Source organism: Agelaius tricolor, unplaced genomic scaffold (genome assembly GCF_023055355.1).
Source record: "Agelaius tricolor isolate 1412-34295 unplaced genomic scaffold, bAgeTri1.0.p SCAF_18, whole genome shotgun sequence".
In the NCBI taxonomy this organism is placed as follows: Eukaryota; Metazoa; Chordata; class Aves; order Passeriformes; family Icteridae; genus Agelaius; species Agelaius tricolor.
In genome coordinates this window covers 821,669-841,564 of record NW_027269278.1, presented here as the reverse complement: position 1 = coordinate 841,564, position 19,896 = coordinate 821,669, and the positions used below count along the sequence as shown (strand labels likewise).

The window sequence follows — 19,896 nt, the reverse complement described above, 5'->3', positions numbered from 1 at the left end:
GCAACTTACCACTTCCATGGACTTTCTTTATGTCTTTCTTTATGAGCAAAAATAAACGTGAGTGTTACCATCTTTAACTACCCTGGATTTGTCCCCTCCTACAAGACAAGGACAGCTCTGAATGAAAGTATCACAAAGAAAAAGTCACAGTTTGAATTCAGGCAGATATTATGTAAGATCTGCTGTTTTCCTGTGGAGAAGTGGGAACATGGTGTACTTTAATTTTAAAGTTTCCCAGTTTATGGGGAATACACAGTGCAGTGACAATTCACAGATTGAAACTAATTGCAGAGTAGCTGGATATATGAGGATGCTTTACAGTGCATGCAGGAAACAAAATGGGTTTGCAAGTATAGAAATGGAAAAAAAAAATTGCATTTCTCTCTTTTACAAGCCTAGCGGGAGTTCTCAAAAAGCTCTTGTTTCACATGGCACTTCAGTCATACCTGTATTTCAGATGTCACTATATAAATAAATTCATATAAGAGAACTGAAAACTGCATTTGAGCTGTTCTAGATCCCTCTCATTATACCAATACAAAGCCTGTGGTGGTATTATTTCATATTTCACATAAAAACTCCCAAGATGAGTAATTGCTTACTAGCAGGTCACTGTGGGATACTGAAAACAGCATTTTGACACAGGCCTGAAGTACATTGTCAAAGTGGTCGTCCCTGTTCAACTTGAAGACACCAAAGCTGACATAATTTCCACATAAGGCAGATTTGAGTGGAGAGAAACAGATGGAAATGCCCTTGACTTTCAGCAGATGAACTTGATCCCATGAGAGAGGATCTGATTACATGTTAAGAAAGAAAGGAAGAAAGAGAGAGGAAGGAAGGAAGGAAGGAAGGAAGGAAGGAAGGAAGGAAGGAAGGAAGGAAGGAAGGAAGGAAGGAAGGAAGGAAGGAAGGAAGGAAGGAAGGAAGGAAGGAAGGAAGGAAGGAAGGAAGGAAGGAAGGAAGGAAGGAAGGAAGGAAGGAAGGAAGGGACTTTTATTTAAGCAGCTGCAAATCTAAAATATTTTGATGGCACTATCTAAACTTATTTTTTGCCTCTATTTTCATTACTATTTGGAAGAAATATGTAAAAGATGTAAAGATGCAAAAGATGTAAAAGATCTGTTAAGTAAGCATGACTAGAGTTTAAAAGCCACCAAGCAATTAGTATGCAAAATTAAAATTAAAAGCTCCTAATCCCTGCCACTGATGTACAGCCAGACCATGACTGGGTCTATCAGCATGAATTCCTCAATCTGAACAGAGTTGCAACACATGGTTTTGTAGTTTCTCATGCCTCAGCCACAGCAAAACCTGGTTTTGATCCACTACCAGAATGGTCTCTCGGGTCCCTTGCTGACAGATACACACCCTAAATGTATTCCTCAGAAAGCTAACATGTCCTTTTCAAAAGCCTCTGTTTTACCAGTCACCGATGGGAATGACTTTTTAATTCAACTCCATGTTTATAATATAAAAATAACAGCAACTGGTAAATATTTTTGTTGCTATTAACAAGCAGTAATGACTTTTGGATCCATCGTGCAGCAGATCCCAGTGCAATCCTCTGTACAGATTCCTGTGCTCACAAGGTCTCATTACCATGTTTTCTTAGTACCTTGTAACAATTTAATGCTCATCTTCACAGCACCCCAGAGGGAGTTTGTCTTCATGACAGTCTTTCTCAAACCTAAGGCAATTAATGAAAGTGAGCTAAAATAGTGCAAGAGCACAGCAAAGCCAAAGCTCTTGCCCACCATGGAGCAGCCTGACTCAACTGAGCCCTCGGATGTGACCTGGACAAACCTGGTCTGCACAGAACCCAAGTGCCAGACTTGCCTTTGTTACTACTCATCATTCTTGGCAATTTTAACCAGAGGAAAATACCACAAAGCTGTAGGTTTTTGAAAGGATTCTCATTAAGAACAGCCCACAATGAGATGCTCGGCTCCTCTGCTCTCCGTGCTGTCCTGGCTGTGATGACAGCTTGGATCAAGGAGCACTGAGCTAAGTGGGCAGTACCTGTACTGGTTCACAACCCAAACATTGCCTGCTGGGAGCGGGAGTTATGACAATGCAGTTGTGATTTTATAGTAGGCAATTAAAAAATGCCCTAAAACCTTGCCTGAGATTGCACAGATGGAGCATCATTTAACACGTATTGAGGCCTAACCTTAAAGTGGGTCAGCCTCTGCACAGCTCTCCTTCCCATCCAAGCAAATTCCCACCTGCAAATCATCTCCCTGCCTCATTTCAGTTCTTTCTCTTAATGCTACTGGTTACCAGCAATGACAAATTTACATCATGCAATTAAAAAAATGAAAGGAAAACATTGTTTCCAAACACCTAATGCACTGAAGTACCACCCATTTGGTGTCACCTGATGTAGGGTAGAAAGGCATAAGCTACTGTTTAAAACACTAGTGTTGGTCACCACTTCTAGCAAGTGGTGAATTTATGCAAGGGAATTTATGCATTAGGGTGTCAAAGAAAAGTAGATGAAAAAAAAAAAAAAAACCGACTGGGAATACAGTCAGGTAATATGCTTTAAAAAAGTAACTGGGGTCTGTAAGAAGCTGGAATGGTAAATTAGAATTACAGAAGAGAAGAGGAAAGCAAATATTTAGCTAGGAAAGATGATCACAAAATAAAATCAAGCCTTCCTAATTAAACAAAAACTAATTTATGAATGAGAATCCAGAATGGTTTTCACATTTGGAAATGGCGCTGCAGCACCTCTCTTATCTCAAATGCTACAGTCAGGAACACAGGGTAACTGGGGAAGACATACCATTCCAGACATTGTTGCTGCACAGAAACTAGTTCCAAAGGGTGTTAAATCTCTGTTACTAAACAGGAGCAGAATCTAAAAGGTCTTTGAAAAGTAAAACATAGCAAAAAAAGAAAAAAGTCTTATAGTGTACCTGAATATTAATTTATTTTAATACTTTACATAAATAAGAGATTTCACTTACAAAAACTTAAACTCCATTTAGCTTCCTACAGTGTACTATTTAATACATCCCAGACAAATAATCTTAATTACAATTAATGTCTTTGACAAGTCCTGGTGTAGTTACTGAGAAGATCAATGAACTTCAAATTCTGTGGGGAAAAAAATAAAACTAAATACAAAACTGTCTGTGAGACCAAGTGGGAAGACAGACACTGGTTTTGGAAACCATTGTTGAAGAGTAAAATTCTCAGGGCACAAACAAGACAGAAAAGCAAGAGTGCTGTAAATTAACCTGAGCTGCTCTTCCACTATTAAATTCTCTGTTGAAAATGTCAACTTCACTAACACAAATATATACCTGGCTTCAGAAACAAGCAAAGTTCTGGATCTCGGAAAGGAAGAGCCTTGAGTTTGTAGCCGTCGAAGCATTACATCCTGCAGCCACAGGTCCTTCAACTACTTGGTGTAAAAAGCAATGAAAGAGCTCAGGAGTTGTCAAGAAGGCAATTATGTACTTAATATGGAAATTAACTGCAAGCTGAGATAAAATATGGATGATGAGGAAAGAAGCTGGAAAAACCCTAGGAACCCCTTAGACTGGGAACATGAATTCTAGGAAGTATCCTCAACTGCTGATGTTCCATCACTTTCATTACTTCAAAAAAAAACCACCCTGTAATTAAAACCCCTTGATGAGCAGAAGGGATTGGGTGCAGGAAGGGAGCAGGGGAACACGGGGCTGTCCCTCCCCAGAGGCACTGAGGAGCCTGAGTCTTGTGTGAGAGTAAAAGCTGCAGGAGAACAGGAGAAGTGTCCTGTGCTCATGGATCCATCTCCAAAGGGCCCAAGGGTGGGAGCAGCCAATTCCGAGAGCACCTGTGCTGAGGGACTGGTGGTGCCACTCCCCACCCCGCCGCCATCAGGGCACCAGTGCAGAGCAGTGTTTCAGCATTTATTGAACAAAATATGAACTACAGTGCCAGGCCTGAGTAGGTAAAAAAAGAGAATGATCTCCTTGTAACATTTAGCAGGAGCTTCAGGGGAATATTTTTATACACGATGGATACTACTGAACATAAACTAATTTATGGAGGTACTTGGAATCAGGTCAAGAACAACTCCTCAGCTACTGAGGATATGCTTACATTTATAATCCCTGTAGTGGAAGACCAAAATACAATTTTATAAACTCCTATTGTTAAAAGAAACCATTTAAAGAAATTAATTCAACATAAAAGTGACTTTTGACATATTTAATTCAAAAATTGTTTTTGAAATTCATAGCTCCTATCAAAACAACAACTCTGTAGAGATAATCACTGAAGTCCCTGTGCTACTACTGAGTTAAAAATCAAATGAAAAAATCCAACTTGCACCAATTTCTTCTTGCTGTGGGAGAAATTGCATCTCACTACCTTAAAATACATTGGCTTTCAAAATTCTCAGTAATTTCATTTAACCCAAAGTTTTGCCCTGCACTTCATGGCAATGTCACACAAATTAAGAACTCTCTGTGACTCAGGGGTGATACAAAATTCTGATAGGAATATGAAAGGGGTTTTAAAAGATATTGGTGAAACTGCTGGAGAGGAAATACAGGCTTGAATTTGGCTGCCAATTTAATGAGCTACTTACTGAAAGACTCCTCAGTACAACCAAAGGTGCTGGAAGAAAAAGGTGTCTGTGCAGAGGGAAGTTCCAAGGCAGCCAACAGCAGTCTGGGCTGCTGGGGCTCCAGGGAACGTCCCCAGGCTCAGGACCCACAGCCACCCCTTCCCTCCCTCCCCTGGATGCAGGAGATGTCAGCACACACAGATTTCCCCTCAGCTCTTCTCTTTCATTGCTTTTACAGGATGCTATACATACATATTGGCTTTTTGCAAATATTAAAATGGATTTTATATGTGTGATGTAAAAGTAATTTTTCTTTAAAGATATCATTTTTATTTCTGTTGTTAATTAAACTTAGACATAGTAGTGAAATAGCTATGCTTGTGTTAAAATGCCTGCTTGGATGGGATAACATCCAATGAACACAGGATGAGGACACCTGCTACAGATACGCCAACTATCAGCACTCACCATCTGAAGAAAGTGTGGACCAAGGCCCAAACTGGAAGTGATAAAGGAGCCAAAACCACAGCCAAGAAACATGCATGCTCTAAAAAGGCGGACCCAAAGAGGGACCATGTAAAATAGTTCCTGGAATATGTAAACTATTTATGGATAGGCATAAGGGTCTATGAATATGCAACAGGCTGATGTAGGGGAAAAGGTATTTAAGGGGTATCCCCAAAGGTAACAGTGTGGTCTTGGCTGAGTGCCAAGATGCACCTGCCATAATAACCTTTGCTCCATGTCCTTGTCTCCTATTGTCCTTTATTAAACTTTTAAATTTTCACAGGAGACTGAACGTGTTTTTCACGTAGGAGAAGCTGTAACAAAGAATGATTTCCTTATCGCTGAGTTCATTGCAGCAGGGCTTCTTCTAACCAATTTCAAACCAATAAACACTTTGGATGGTAATAATGTACCTGAATCATATTTTAACATGTGTGAATTAGATGAAGACTTTGGTGAGATTAAACAAAGGTTGTGAGAACTTATCATATTTATAGAGAAAAGCAGGTTTTGCCTCTCCTCCTTTCCTATTTTTATTATTCACCACTGCCCATAAAGATGGCTTGAGCTACACTTCAGGCATTTAGAATGCTGGGCAGTGCAAAGAAGTGCCCAGACAAAAAAGGAAAATGTGAATCATAAAGATGAGAGAGAGCTTCAAAAAGTGTTTTAAGGCTTCCATAACTACAAAATGTGCAGAAAAGCTCTCAAATCAGCACAATGAGTGTGTCCAGCACCAAGATAAATTTGCTGAAAGAAAGCGATTCTGAAACACAAGTTAGAAATGCAGCACAATATATTGTGGAACCACCACTCCAGGAATGAGGAGGGCAGAGCAGTGCTGCTCAGAGCACTGAGCACGCCACTGCCAAGCTCAGCTGTTGCTGAGAAATACCTGTTAGACTGCAAGAATCCGTTTAACCAAAATTTTGAAGAAGACCTGTTATCTTATGAAGTTGACACTGAATGGATTACCACACTAAGTTTTGAAATACATGTTCTGGAAGCAATTTAAAGCTCATTAGAAATAATTGTGTCTGGCCACTGGAAAATGTGGTAAAATTTAATCCACATCCAAATGCTACCTGAGCTGTGAGCACAGGAAATTGTTTTGTGCTACTGTGGCTAACCTCCTTGCTGACCCTTAGCAGTAACTGCTACAGCAGCTGAAAGCTGAAGCAAAATTAAAAACTTACATCAAAGTATATCATGACAGAATGTAGATAAATAAAAACAGCATATTGAAAATATTATTTTTATGTCAGCTTCCTCTAATGAAAGGGAAGAGGTTTACTAAAATGTAAAGAAACCACAAAACAAAAAATGGATGGTCGCAAGATGCATCGAAACATTCCTGTGCCACTGGGAGTTCAAAAACACACGGTAAGGAGACCTGTACATACAGAATTAAAAGTGAAATATATTGGGGATGAAGAATGGTGAACTACACTATTCCAACTCCTCTCAATTCTCTCTGCTGTCTATTTTAAATCACTATCGCTCCCTCAGACCGGCTCCAGCCGTAATGGACAAGACACAACAGCCCTTGCCAAGAAGCTGTGGAGCCCCAACAAGGATAATTGCCTGACTAAGTGCATCCTACGCCAGGCTTCCCATCTTCTGAGCAGATCACATTAGCAATGGCATCTCAGAGCTGTCTGCAGCACAGGATCAGTGATAAATGAACAGCAGGAGAGGACACACCAGCATTCCCCCAAGCGCACAGCTGGATCTGTGCAGCACAACTCAGCACTCACCAAGGTGCTCCTCTTCAAAGCTACAGAAAAATTCATCTTTTGAATTTTATTCCCTGACAACTGAACATACGTGCATATCTTAAAAACAGGCATTTGGGGATGATTTCTGCTTTGCACTCAAACACATGGAATCACTATATGCCAGTCTAGGGAAAAAAGAGTCTCTACTCCAGTCTAATACTAAAGATTTCAGCATCCAGACTCACAAGCTTTTGTGTACATTCACCCTCCCAAACAGTTTTACCCTTTTTTCCCCCTTCTCTCTTCAGTCCAAGCACAGACCTTACAGCTCTTAGAGAAATGAAATGGAGGGATCATTCAGAATAGACATCACAAACTTAGGTTAAACTGAAGACAGATAGAAAGAAAGCAACACACTGGATGACTAATGTTTGTTTCAGAGTCATTTCCACTGTTATTTCCTGCACACAACAGTACAGGACCCACATAGAACAAAGCCACATATAAATTTTAGCTGATTTGCATCACCTGAAGAAGGCCATATGTGTGAAGTATCTCTGTGTTAGTCAAAATTGCCTTGATTGGTGTAGTCCAGGCTCAGGAAGAATGCACATGATGCCAGCAATCACCACCATGGGTGAGAAGAATCACCTGATGCACCTCACTTCTGTCACTAATTCCTTGTCAAAGTGTTGACTGGACAGAGGTGTATCTCAGATCCCATTTTTATATACCTGTAGGTTTACATAGCAAGAAAACTCCCAGTTGACCTAGGACATAACTAGAAATTTTTGTGTTTCATTTGGTGCAAATGAAATTCCTGAAAACAATACCTTTACATGCATTTTCTATATATCATTGCATATGAAAGAGGAGGAAAAATCCTGTTCTAAAACAAATTTAAATTTCACTTACCAATGAAAGCACAATACCATGAAGCCATATTTTTTTTTATTGCTTTATGTTCTGTTCTTCTCAGAAAAAGGAACAGCCAGGCTGAGCTATACTGTCTGTGGAGAGGGACCAAGTCTTTCCCTACAGAGCCAGAGACAGAAACTCAGTGTCAAGGGCATGGCAGGGAGGAGAGGGGAGAGCCTCACAGCTGGAAGCCAGGTGCTCAGACAAGGGTTTGCCAGGGCTCCAGGTGGTGGAAAATAGAACTTCCTAGGGATGAGAGGAGCCTGGGCAGAGTTTATGGCAATCCTCTCAGTCAGTGGATTAATTGACAAAGAGATTGAACGGAAGCGCCTTCCTGCAAAGGACAGTGTGAGGAAAGAAACTTCTATTTCCCCCCTCTGCTTCATGCCATCACCTTGTGTTTCTCCCAGTTTAAAAAGGAAATTATTATAATATAAATTTCAGTCAAATCTATCTTGAGTTAAAATGTGTCTTTGATCAGCTCTGAGGAGCTCACCATAAGCTGCAGGCACATACAAGAGGTCTGGCTGACTTGGTAAGATAAATGAGCACATTCTGTCTGGTGTCATCTCCTGACATTTGCTGTGCATTTCCTATTTTTTTCTAATACTTCAATCATAAAACCATGCTGAGTGAGAAAATCTCAACTATTTTTGTGATTTTAAGTTATTTGGAAGAATGGTACAGAAGAAAACTTGAAAACTGAGTCCCAGGATTAGAAGGCATGTATGAGTTTATTCTTTTATCCAAATCACACAATTTTTCAGAATTGGAAAATTCAGGGTCTGGAAACACTGTTCAAGAACCCAAAGTGAATTTTATGATCATTACTTGCTTTACTTGTTTGTTTTACCCCAGATGTCTGCCAAGATTACACAGGCTTAAAAGACAAATACACTTTAAAAGATCATAGACTTTTATGGATTACAGTTTTCCTTAAAAATAAAATTATTAAGATTTTCAGGAGGGCATTGGAGAATAATGCAGAATTCCTTTACATCAGTACTTTTATAGGAATTTGTAAGTTCAAAAGATCATACTTCATTAATGAAGCACATTTCCAGAAGTTACATTTTTCTGTACACTGGAACAGAAATCTCAGAAACTACCACTTCGTGACAAAAGCTAAAAATCCTAACAGCCATGATTCAGTGCTGATCAGTTGTAGTATCTTGAAATATTTACAGTGGGCAGGGAAACCTTCCCAGAGCAGTGTGAAATGGGGCTGAGTGGGGCTCACTCCATGCCCAGAGCCCAGCAGGGTGATGGCCAGGCTGTGCTATCCAGCTGTGCCAGCTGTGCCAGCTGGATCCTGTGAAATCCCTGTTCCCACATGGACAGGGTTCGTGTGGGAATAAATCCTGGGGTGGATTCCCAAGAGTGGGCTCTGCCCAGAATAAATCCTGGCAGTCACTCACCCAACAGAAAAGCTGCACAGTTCCTCTTAAGTCACACCTGAGTACTGGAGGGATCACTGATGGGACCCTGATGTTCACATGCATGTGCTTTAAAGCAAAATAAACCCCACAGACGCTGGGGGAGGCTCTCTCCCACACCTCAATTTTTTCTCTGCTTTTAGCTGATGGGTGATTTTAAATGTTTCTTCTGGAGGAGATTAAGCACAGTACTCCTCTTAAACCTGTGCTGGGTGAAATGTCATCCTTCCCTAGGAAAGCAGTTATAATATACATGGAAGAGGACATAGGAGAAAGCTCTTGGGGGCAGAAGATACCCCTGCCCATTGCAGGGGATGTACTCAGTAACCTTTAGCAGGTCCCTCCAACCCAGCCCAGTCTTTGATTCTCTGCTCACCTCCCCTTTTCTGTGGTGCACACCTCTGAGGAGATGCCACACAGTCCTAAGGATCTCTCCCATAATTTAGCAAAGAGGGTGATCAGACTTTGGACACAGCTCCCACAGGCTCCACGCCTCTACTGCTCAGTTTTTACTCCCAGATCTGCACTGGGCTCAGAGTCCCTTTCCCACCACACAATTAAATCCCAGCATGAGTCAGAAAATGCTGTCTGGTCCTTATGTGTAAGAGCTACCAATACCTTAGGGCTGGGAATTTTATCAACTGCATACACACCATAAAAGCTGCAATTGAAAACAGAAGGTTTCTTTACAAAGGTTTTTGGGGATTTTTTGGGCATGAATTAGGAATGAAACAGGTTGAAAACAACTCGTGTGGTTTACTCAGCAAGGTTTAGAAACTTGATGCCAACAACTGAGCTGAATGGATGCCCAATAATATGGTTATGTTTTTCCTAAGTGCAGAAAGGATGGTAAAGGCTGATGGAAATAAATTAAAATAAAAAATTAAAAAGGAAAATATGATTGCATTGGGATCAGATACCATAAGACAAATAGGGCTGAATCATCATCATGACTACACTTTATATTTTTTTAGGTCAGCTAAAGGTTTGCCTTTTATCTTTCACACATTTTCAAAGCTTGTTTTTATTTTGCTTAATCATTTTAACAAATTTACTTAAGAACACAGCTGAAAAATTTTGGTCACTTACAACACAGTACATTTGCAAAAGAAACAAAAATTATTTTGCAAAAACTGAAAGTTACTTGTGTGTAATTTTTTTTCTGTTACAAATAAATGCTTTAGGCATTGCACAGATACTGTTTCCATGTCTGACAGATCAAATGCAACATCACATTTGAAGTTTTTTATAAAGGCAGCCATGTAACAAACAATTTCCAGACCGAAAAATCAGTCTGAATGAATGCAGTAAAAGCAACTTTGATGGGCCAATTTTCTTTCTTTAAATGAAACAAGCCATTAATGGCTTTTCCAGTTTACACAAACTACAAATGAGGTTTCTCTACAAAAACTTGGTAATGTTCCTTTCTAAATATTGAGAAAGCAAAATCATCTGCAATGTCAGTTGGGGTGTAATACCAACTGCTAGTGTCAGAGACCTGTTGCAGTTGCAGGCATGAGTGGGAGTAGTAAAATGGAGCAACTTATTATAAACACTTTTAACAGTGCTCTAGGGTAGAGCTGTTATGGTCCTATTATGTTTTGGAAGAGCTGGAATATAATTTGAATCCATAAAATCATCCCACACCTATCAATCAGCCTGGACCAAACACCTCATGAGTAGGTGCATCTTTGCTGGAACACATCTGGAACACATCTGCAGCTGCCAGAGTGCCTGGGGTTAAAGGGGACATGAGCAGCCCTGGGGTAAAGGGGACATGAGCAGCCCTGGGGTAAAGGGGACATCAGCAGCCCTGGAGTAAAGGGACATGAGCAGCCCTGGGGTAAAGGGGACATGAGCAGCCCTGGGGTAAAGGGGACATGAGCAGCCCTGGGGTAGAGGGGACATGAGCAGCCCTGGAGTAAAGGGACATGAGCAGCCCTGGGGTAAAGGGGACATGAGCAGCCTTGGGTAAAAGGGACATGAGCAGCCCTGGGGTAAAGGGGACATGAGCAGCCCTGGGGTAAAGGGACATGAGCAGCCCTGGGGTAAAGGGGACATGAGCAGCCCTGGCACAGGAGCAAACCCCAGGCCAGGGACCAAGAGCTCCCGAGGCCTGAGCCCTGCACTGCCAAGATGGCTCTGGCTGCAGCAACTCCCTGGGGATTCCCCAGTCCTGGTGGGGATTCCCCAAATCCAGCCCTGCTCAAGAGTAACAACTCATAGAACTTTTACATCACATGCCAGGCAAAGGATTACCCTGCAGAGGAACCATTAATGAATACCTACCAATGGACACATCACTTTACTGGCTTCTCTGAAGGGAAGAATTCTGTTTGGAGATATCCATCAACACTTAAATGCTGTGATTTAAAAAATAACAGAAAAATATTCAGATCTTCATCAGAGCTGAACACAGCAATGGATTCACTTCTAAAAGAAAGAAAGAAAGAAGCAAACAAACACATTTGCTGATTACAGAGTACAATTAAATGGATTTACATATACATATATATATAGGAAGGGTTTCACACCTCCAGGCCATGCAGCGCCCGCTCTGCTCTGGGGTGGAGATGAAGTCCAGCCACAGCCCTGCCAATCAACGGCAGCACTGCATGGACAGATGGACAGACAGACAGATGAACAGACAGATGGATGGATGGATGGACTGCTGCTGCCTGAGGCAGCTCCACACTGCTGCATCCTGCAGCCACCTGCCCCAGGCTCTGCAGCTGAGCTATAGAGGGGAAGAGGCTGACATGACAAATGTACTTTAGACCTTGCTTCTCTCTCCTTTATGGAGTTCCTCACATTTGGAATCCAACAAACGAGTTAAGCACACCATGGAGAGCTGTCCAGTAATAAACTGGGATTTAAATTCAAATCTCACTTACCCAAGATATTCTCAAAGGGCACAGATGACCCACGTCATCTCATACCTCTGAAAGCTCACTAATGGCAGCTGCATTTTTACCGAGGTAGACTTCCAATACAGCTCACTCTCAAGAGAGGGTGGTCAATTATCCAAATGCAGCAGATGCCAGGTAAGCTACAGAACTGAGCTGTGTTACTAATTCTCCTAAGTCATCCCCATTCCTCGGCCTTCTGAGCACCCCCCTGGCACGGCAGGGAGAGGTGCACAGACTCACTATGGAACTTCATGGCATAGAAAGCAATCACCTTTTCAGATTTCATGGCAAGGAGAGTAAATTGACAGCCAAACCCTCCAAGCAAAATGTAAGCCAGCAGCAAAGGCTGCTGATACATCCAGGATACATCTTAATTCAGAAACTTGAAGCATTGAGTCCATATTCATTGACCAGGAAAGACTGGAAACTACAGTCAAATTTTATAAAAGCCAGGGTCAACAGAAAGGCTTTGGCAATTTATTGCTTCTTTTATAAATCAAATAAGATGGAATAAATTGGTTTTAAGCAGAGTATTATTTTTAAGTGTTTCTAACCATAAGCTTCAAGGAATCTGGCTAAGGCATGAACTTAACCTGAGCAGTCAGCTCAAGCTCAAAGGAATTCAAGCTGCAAAAAACAATACTGAGGTTTAAGTCCCTGTAAGTGGGCAATAACTGATCTTACAAAATTACTGCCTCATGAGAAATGCATTCTCTTCTTGTGATTAGGAAACTTCAGTCTCTGCAGCAGATTGGATCTTTCAAGTTTGTACCTAAACCTTAATAGTTAAAACACACAATCAAAAATTTAGTTCTTCATAATCAGAATAATATTGAAGAAGCCATCTTACTGCTGTTCATGGTTTTATTTGCTTAAGAAATATGATTTGAATTTGGACAAATATGTAACACTGTCAGTTTGGTGAAAAGATTGTCCTGCTTGTCCCAGTAATCCACAATTGGAGCAGCACAGGATCAGCCAGCCCAGTGGCCAGCTCAACTGCAAGTTTTAAATGAGCATGAGATGAACCCATCCATGGCAGGTAATTTTTCTGTGAGCTCAGTGTCTGTGTCTGTACACTCAGGTATTTTCTATAGGCAGCTTCATGCACTCACCCACAGACATCAGGTGTGATTGAGCTGACTGCAGCTCTGACTAAACCTAATGATTTCATTTTTCCGACCCATTTTCTTATTGCAACCTCTTTCTTTTAGAGAGAACAGAAATCCTTAAACCCAAGCTTCAGCTGGGAGGAGCACAGGAAAAGATTGCTCTGGGTTCCCACCTAGCAAAGAAACACTAAGTGAAAAAACAAAAAGGTGGATATTTCCCTGAACTCATAACTGAATTTTCATGGATGTATCTGACTCCAGGCTAAGAATCTTAGACTGCATTCTGGTATTAGTATGGAAAAAACAGATTAAACACTCAACATCTTACCCAGGCAGCCTGGAAGTAGACTAAAATACCTAAGGAGAATCACCACTGTTGGGGGAAACCAGGCTTTGCCTGTCTACCTGTGGGTACTCAGGCTTTGCCAAGGCCACACCTGCTCATTCAGACCTGACCCACAAACTACAGAGCCCACATGTTCTGAATACAAAAGACAAATAAACTTTCCCAAGCTGTGGTACTGCAATTGTCATTGACAGCTTGACATATCAATATTTCAGGAAGAATAAATGACTTTCATATCCAGGGGGTTGGTTTTCTTGGTTTGGTTATTTGTGTGTTGTTTTTTATTTTGTTTTGTTTTTATTGTTCATTACTGGATACTTGGGAAGATGCTACACTTAACACCTGAAGCTGCTTAAAATATTTGGAAATATTTTAATGAAGTCTTTTGAGAGATCACCTAACACAACTTAAAAACAAATTTTACTATTATTATAAATATTTTCTCTTCATCCCTTGCCAGAGGAAAACTATAAATCTTGTCTCAGCTGAATGAACACCATTTATCATATTCATTTTCTTGTCAATACAATTATGAAAAGCCTTTGGCCTTTTTCCAAGGAGCCTGATTTGCTGGAGAAACTCAATTAGTATAAGCAAAGCTGCTCCAGAGCAGCCCTGTTTGGCAGCCCAGCACAGCCCTGGTGTACCTGCAATGTTCCTCTGAGCCAGGAGCCCGACAACTCCATCCTGGTGCTAAAATACAACTGTGCCCTGCCTTCCCTCTCTCTTCCCTGGACCAAAAGGACTTCCAAGAAATTATTTCTGCTCATTTTTGCCATCTACTGGACAAAGCTTAAATCCTAAACACTGTGATCAGGTGAGAGATTACCCAGTGTCATTTGTTTTCTTACAGACAGGCCTTAGACCCAAAGTATTTCCTACAATCACTTGAAAAGTTTATCAAGACATTCTTCTAACAATGATTTATAAGCGACTTTTTCTGGTAGTACTCAATACAGAATAAACATCACCTTAAGATATATTAAAAGCTTAGTCTTTTATCTCTTGCCTCTTTGTATGGTTTATTAATTGAACAAATGTAAGTAAACAGACATTATTTTTTATAATATTCTGTGTTTTCCATTTTCAATATTGAAATACTGGGGCTTCAAACATAACAGAATTTAAAACAATTTTTCTTTGCTATTAAGCCCATTTTCTGATGATGTATTTGAAACTAAAAAAGAAACATGCTAATATCAAAGGATATTTAAACTTGATACAATAAAATTGGTACCTGACCCTCCCTTCTTTTTCCATTTACCTTTTTGTTTTAACTACAGCAAATAAGAGTTGTGATCATAGCAGCTCATTGTGCTGTAATGCTTGGGATCAATACCTGGGTGCAGCTGGACTTGTCTGAATGAGGAGAAATCCACTGAACAGAAGCATGCACTTCTCCTTGGCAGCTGAAGGGGATGAAGAAAAACATTTTGAACCTGTGCAAGGGAAAAGAAACTGGGAAGGCCTGAGCCTTGAATTCCACACAAAGGTACATGTCCACATATTTTTACTGAGAATATGGAATACTGAAATCCAAAAGTTGGATTCTGTTTTTATTTATTTGAAATGAAATTAATCCATGAAGTGGAAGGACCAAATTATTTTTTAAATATCAAGAAAGGGTCCTGAGGACTGTATGTCCTGAAGCCTTCCATAGAAAGCCATCTGCATGGATGCATCTCTTTCTTTCCAGAGGAGCAGAGGTAAGATGCTGTTACTCCTACCACAGCTGGAGGTTTGCAGTTCTGCACAGGAGCATGACACTTGTGGTACACAAGGCAAAACAAAGTCAAACCAATCTGGAATGGAAGCAGCACTGATCAACTTTTACACATGTTCCTGATTTTATGAAGTTTTAGGGTAACACAAGCACAAATAGCACTAACAAAGTTAAATGTACCCAGTGGTGCCCACTAGAAAATGAGATGCTAATTCACAGTTGGCCTCAGGAGTTGGGTGGCTTGTTGTTGTTTTTGTTGTTGTGGGTATTTTTCCCCCTCCAGTCTTCTAAAACTGAAAATAAGGGATGCCTTCCACTGGTTTTAGGAGAAATAAAGCTTACACTGCTTCTGTTTTGAATTTACTTTCTTACTACTGAGCCTCCACAGACAAAATCCCTGCAGGCTTGTAAGGGTCTTAAACAGGGATTTTCTGAGTGGTCATCAGGATCCTACTCCCCAGCATCCGGGCATGGCAGGGGCTCAGATCATCAGGGGCTCCTGTACAGCCTGGCAGTCCTGAAAGGATAATTCCCTACTTGTGATTTAATATTGATGCATTTTTCTTTCTTAACCAAGAAGATTATGAGAGAAAAGTAAAGCTTCACAATTGACTTAAAATAAAAATATTTTTTAAAGCTTCGTTTCCTGTAGATAATGTAATTGTTCTTAAATGTTATTTTTTTCCATAAAACAAATACATAATTAACTTTCATAGTTTTGTAAGATCTAAATTATAAATCAAGTATTTTCATAATCCCTCACTACCTATTTCAGCAGTTTATTTCCAACATGACCGTGTGCCTGAGAAAGAGCTACAGCTACTGTATTTATAACAATACAAAGCATTTCTCTGTAGGGTTAAGAAAATACCCTGGGGCAATATTGTATGTGCTAGTTTTAAAAATGCACACAATATTTAAAGTAATCAGAGTTCATTATCATTACTTATTGAAGAAAACTACAATGTAAAGGTTTTGATTTTGTTTGCAAAAGTCCATTTTCTTTTGGATCAAGACAACTGCAGGTGTTGGGATATTAATAGACTTGACATAAATAGAAAGTAACTGACTAAATTAAAGACATGATTCATACCAGAGAAAGAAATCTCCCCAGATAGCACTTGTATGGTATTTTTAAGCACTTTCAATGTTAAACCAAACGTAGGTACATTGTGTTTGGAATGAAAGACACAGGTTTGGAGTTTTTTTTTTCCTATGACAACATTAGGGATGTACAAAGGGAAGTGTTGGTGAAGATGAAACAGGAAAGCCTTATAAATATGATTGCTTGGCAAAAGATTTTGAGAATATAGAAATTATAAGTGAGATTGACATGAAAGCAAGCTTCGAGATACCTTAGCTACTGAACAACTGGAAAACAATGGTGTGGCCAGACTGAAGGTAATGCCCTTTTGATGGAACAACACCCTCTGCTTGCAGACAGCTCCAAGGGGCAGAGCAGACCCTGCTAGCTCAGCAGAAGGGGTCCAAAGAGGAGTTTTTAGGGTTTAAAGTATAACACAGTATGGTAATGTAATGATTCTTATAGATTGTATGTAAATGCTATAGGACTTGTACTAGATTGGTTAGTGAGAAATAGAATATTCAACACAGAAGAAGATTTATTGTATTGCAACGGGAACATTGCCCTCTTATCCTCCTTTACTCTCTCTCTCTCTCTCTCATCCTCATTACCACTCTCTTCACTTCTCTGGGGCCTGCTCCGAGCTGTGCCTGGCAGCTCCCAGCAGGGCCCTGCCCCCAGGCCCTTTGCAATAAACCCCCAGTTCCAGGACCTGGTTCAGAGATCTCCTGTCTTCATCCGTCCTGACCGTTCTACCCCCCATCGTTCCTACAGGGAAGGAAGCGCCTTGGATGTGTTCTAGGCTGGCGGTGTGAGGGCGAGGAAACCGCCCTGCTGCGCTGAGCTGCGCCGTGCTCTGTTCCGCCCTGCCCGGCCCGGCCCGGTCCGGCCCGGCCCTGCCCAGCCCGGCCCGGCCCTGCCCAGCCCTGCCCTGCCCGGCCCGCTCTGTGTGGGGCTCCAGCGCCGATCCCGCCCCGCGGGGCCGCTCCGGGCGGGGCCGCTCCGTGCCCAGCGCCGCTGCCAGCGGGAGCAGACTCCCTAATTGATTTTCACGTTAGCGCTGAGCAGATGGAGCAATAATCAGCCAATAATGGGCACATATCTGATTTTGATTCATTAGCTTAAATGTCTTGCTCCAATCTGCTTTTTTTTTTTTTTTTTTTCTTCAGAAAACACACAAAGGTCCTCGGATAAAAAAAGATTTCCACAAGTTTTCTAGTGCTGACATTAGGAAAATGCTTAGGAAATGCCTTGGATTATTCAATATGCTCTCACAATGAATAATGCAAATAAAAACATTATATATGAATACTATGTATTAACGTTTAAAAGTGCTTCCTGTATTAATATATTTAAAGGGATAATAACAATAAAATGTTAATTTAAGTTTGTAATATTTTGAATGGTGTAAGACTAACTGATACTCATAACAAGCTCCAATTAAGGCTGCATTGAGACTCCCATTGTACTGTTATTTTAACATATCTTTTGTTGTTTTCTTGGGGTTTTTTAAGTAATTTTCCAAGAAAGTTTTCTTCAAAAATGATTTCTCACTTTAGAGGAAACGATGCAAATCTGCCTGTGTTAACATTAGTTCTGAGATGCACTTTTTGCCCTTTGATGACTGAAGTGTGGCTGCAGAATCCTACCTGCTCCCCTGCAGACCATGCTGTATGAAGACAATTAGCCCCTACCAAGGGGATGTTTTCAGGATAATTAATAGACATCAATAAGAAACACCAATGAATGAAAAATATTTTAACAACATAAATAAACTTTTTGATTTACTCACACATAAGTATTCTTCTCTAAATTGCAGGTGGGATTGTACTTTTTACAAAAAAAAGTCACCATTCTACAGAGTCTGGGGAAAAAAAACAATCACAGAACCATGACAAAAAGTAAGGAGTTCCCTTTTTAAACCCAGAGTTTTCAGTAATGTACTGCTTGGTACTACCACTGCAATATTTATAGTGTTGACAAATACAAGAGCTACATATTCATTTTACTTGATCACATAAAGAACAAATTATGTCTGATGCCTTGTAAACTGCTCCCTGTGAGCTCAGACCAGGCCTAATTTCTACTTTTCATATACAGACTCATCAGCCTGGCTGACCTGGGCGGCATAGACATAGATTTATCCCAGGACAAATGGAGTTCTTTACCAAAGACTACTGAGGTTGCTGGGAGTATTTTAATATTTGCATTTCCTTTCTGTTGTGCATTGAAATGGCCTGAACTCACAAAGATGCTCAGAGGTCTCCACTCTCATTAACTTTAATGGGACTCTGAAATCACTAGAGAGGAAGTGTTCAATACTGAGAAGATGCAATATAAAATTGTAACTTTATAGTCATCTATATTTTCATACTTGGTGTGCTGCTTTGTCTGCACAGAAAATCACTGTTCAGCAGACAAGGTGGCCAAAACATCAAGAATTAAAAGAACTTGGCAGCAATTATTTATACATCTCTCTGAAGGCAGCCAGGGATGCAGCAACAGATACAAGGAGTGGAAATAGTTCACTCTGATTTTGGTTCCCTTGCCCATGCCAGCCACAAAAGAAGGAGATAACAAGGCTGCACAAAGCAAGTCTGGGGCAAGGGAGAAGGGGAGCCATCACAGCCCCTGGAAAGACAAGAACTCATCTTTGTTCAGGCACTGCTGGGGACAAAGAGCTCCCTTCGTGTGGCTTTGTGGGATGGGGCTAGAAAAGGACAGCCCAACCCACAGGCCACCACCAGGTTTATTCTGTCTCCACAAAAAATAGTTTAAGAAAATGCTCTTTTGCAAATCTATTTAAGAAACAGTTTGGCTGTGAGACTTTAAAAACTATTAATTAAAGTAGATGCCCAACTTTCTTTGAACTGCAGCCCCAGGTTTCTGGGAACCTACACGAACACTTGGCAGCTTCAGACACCTCAAATTCCAGTGAAAGAACAATGACTACTACATAAACAACATTTTTTTGTTTTCTGTTATTAAAATTGAGATATTGTTATCAAAAAGCCCATAACCACACTTCTTAATAAATGATCTCAATCTGCAAGATCTAAGATTTAGATTTAATATCCTTGTTCTGTAAAATCCCAGCAAAGCAGTGATTCAGATAGGATCCATGAGAACACAGCTGTGTAAGATCACACTGCCACAGCCAGCACCAGATGAACAGCCCACAGAACAGCCTCCAGAATCCCAAGATGAATCCTGATCCATTTAAGTCATTGGTACAAAATACCCTTAAACTCTAATAGGAGCAAAAATCACCCTAGATTCCATGTTTGCTTACCTCACATTCAGTAAGAACCTATCCCCCAATCTCCTAAAATCCCAAGAGGATCTAGTTTTAGTTCACTGTAAGTAATCAAATAGCACTTATGTGCATAAAATGTATTAATGACAAACAAGATTACATACTTTTACATCTGCTTTTTGTGTGCCATCCCGTGGGATCCCGAGTGCCCTGCAAACTTCACAGTGATGGCAGGAATTGCTGAGGCTGCTGCTCCTTTCCCAGCTATATCCCAGCCCTTCCCGGGGCAATGGGACAGCAAATGGCATCACCAGCAG

The 19,896-nt window shown here is 40.7% G+C and overlaps 1 long non-coding RNA gene across 1 annotated transcript in view; it reads right to left on the bottom strand.

Moving 5' to 3' along the window:
- The window catches only part of LOC139597546 (uncharacterized), a 45,406-nt gene extending 26,700 nt beyond the window's left edge, over nucleotides 1-18,706 (bottom strand). Inside the window, exons 1-3 of the long non-coding RNA XR_011681641.1 lie at nucleotides 18,116-18,706; nucleotides 14,856-14,925; nucleotides 11,439-11,582 (exon numbers count right to left, since the gene is read on the bottom strand). This is a non-coding gene — a long non-coding RNA (uncharacterized lncRNA). The remainder of the gene's footprint in view (nucleotides 1-11,438; nucleotides 11,583-14,855; nucleotides 14,926-18,115) is intronic.
- Between the last annotated feature and the right edge of the window lie 1,190 nt (nucleotides 18,707-19,896).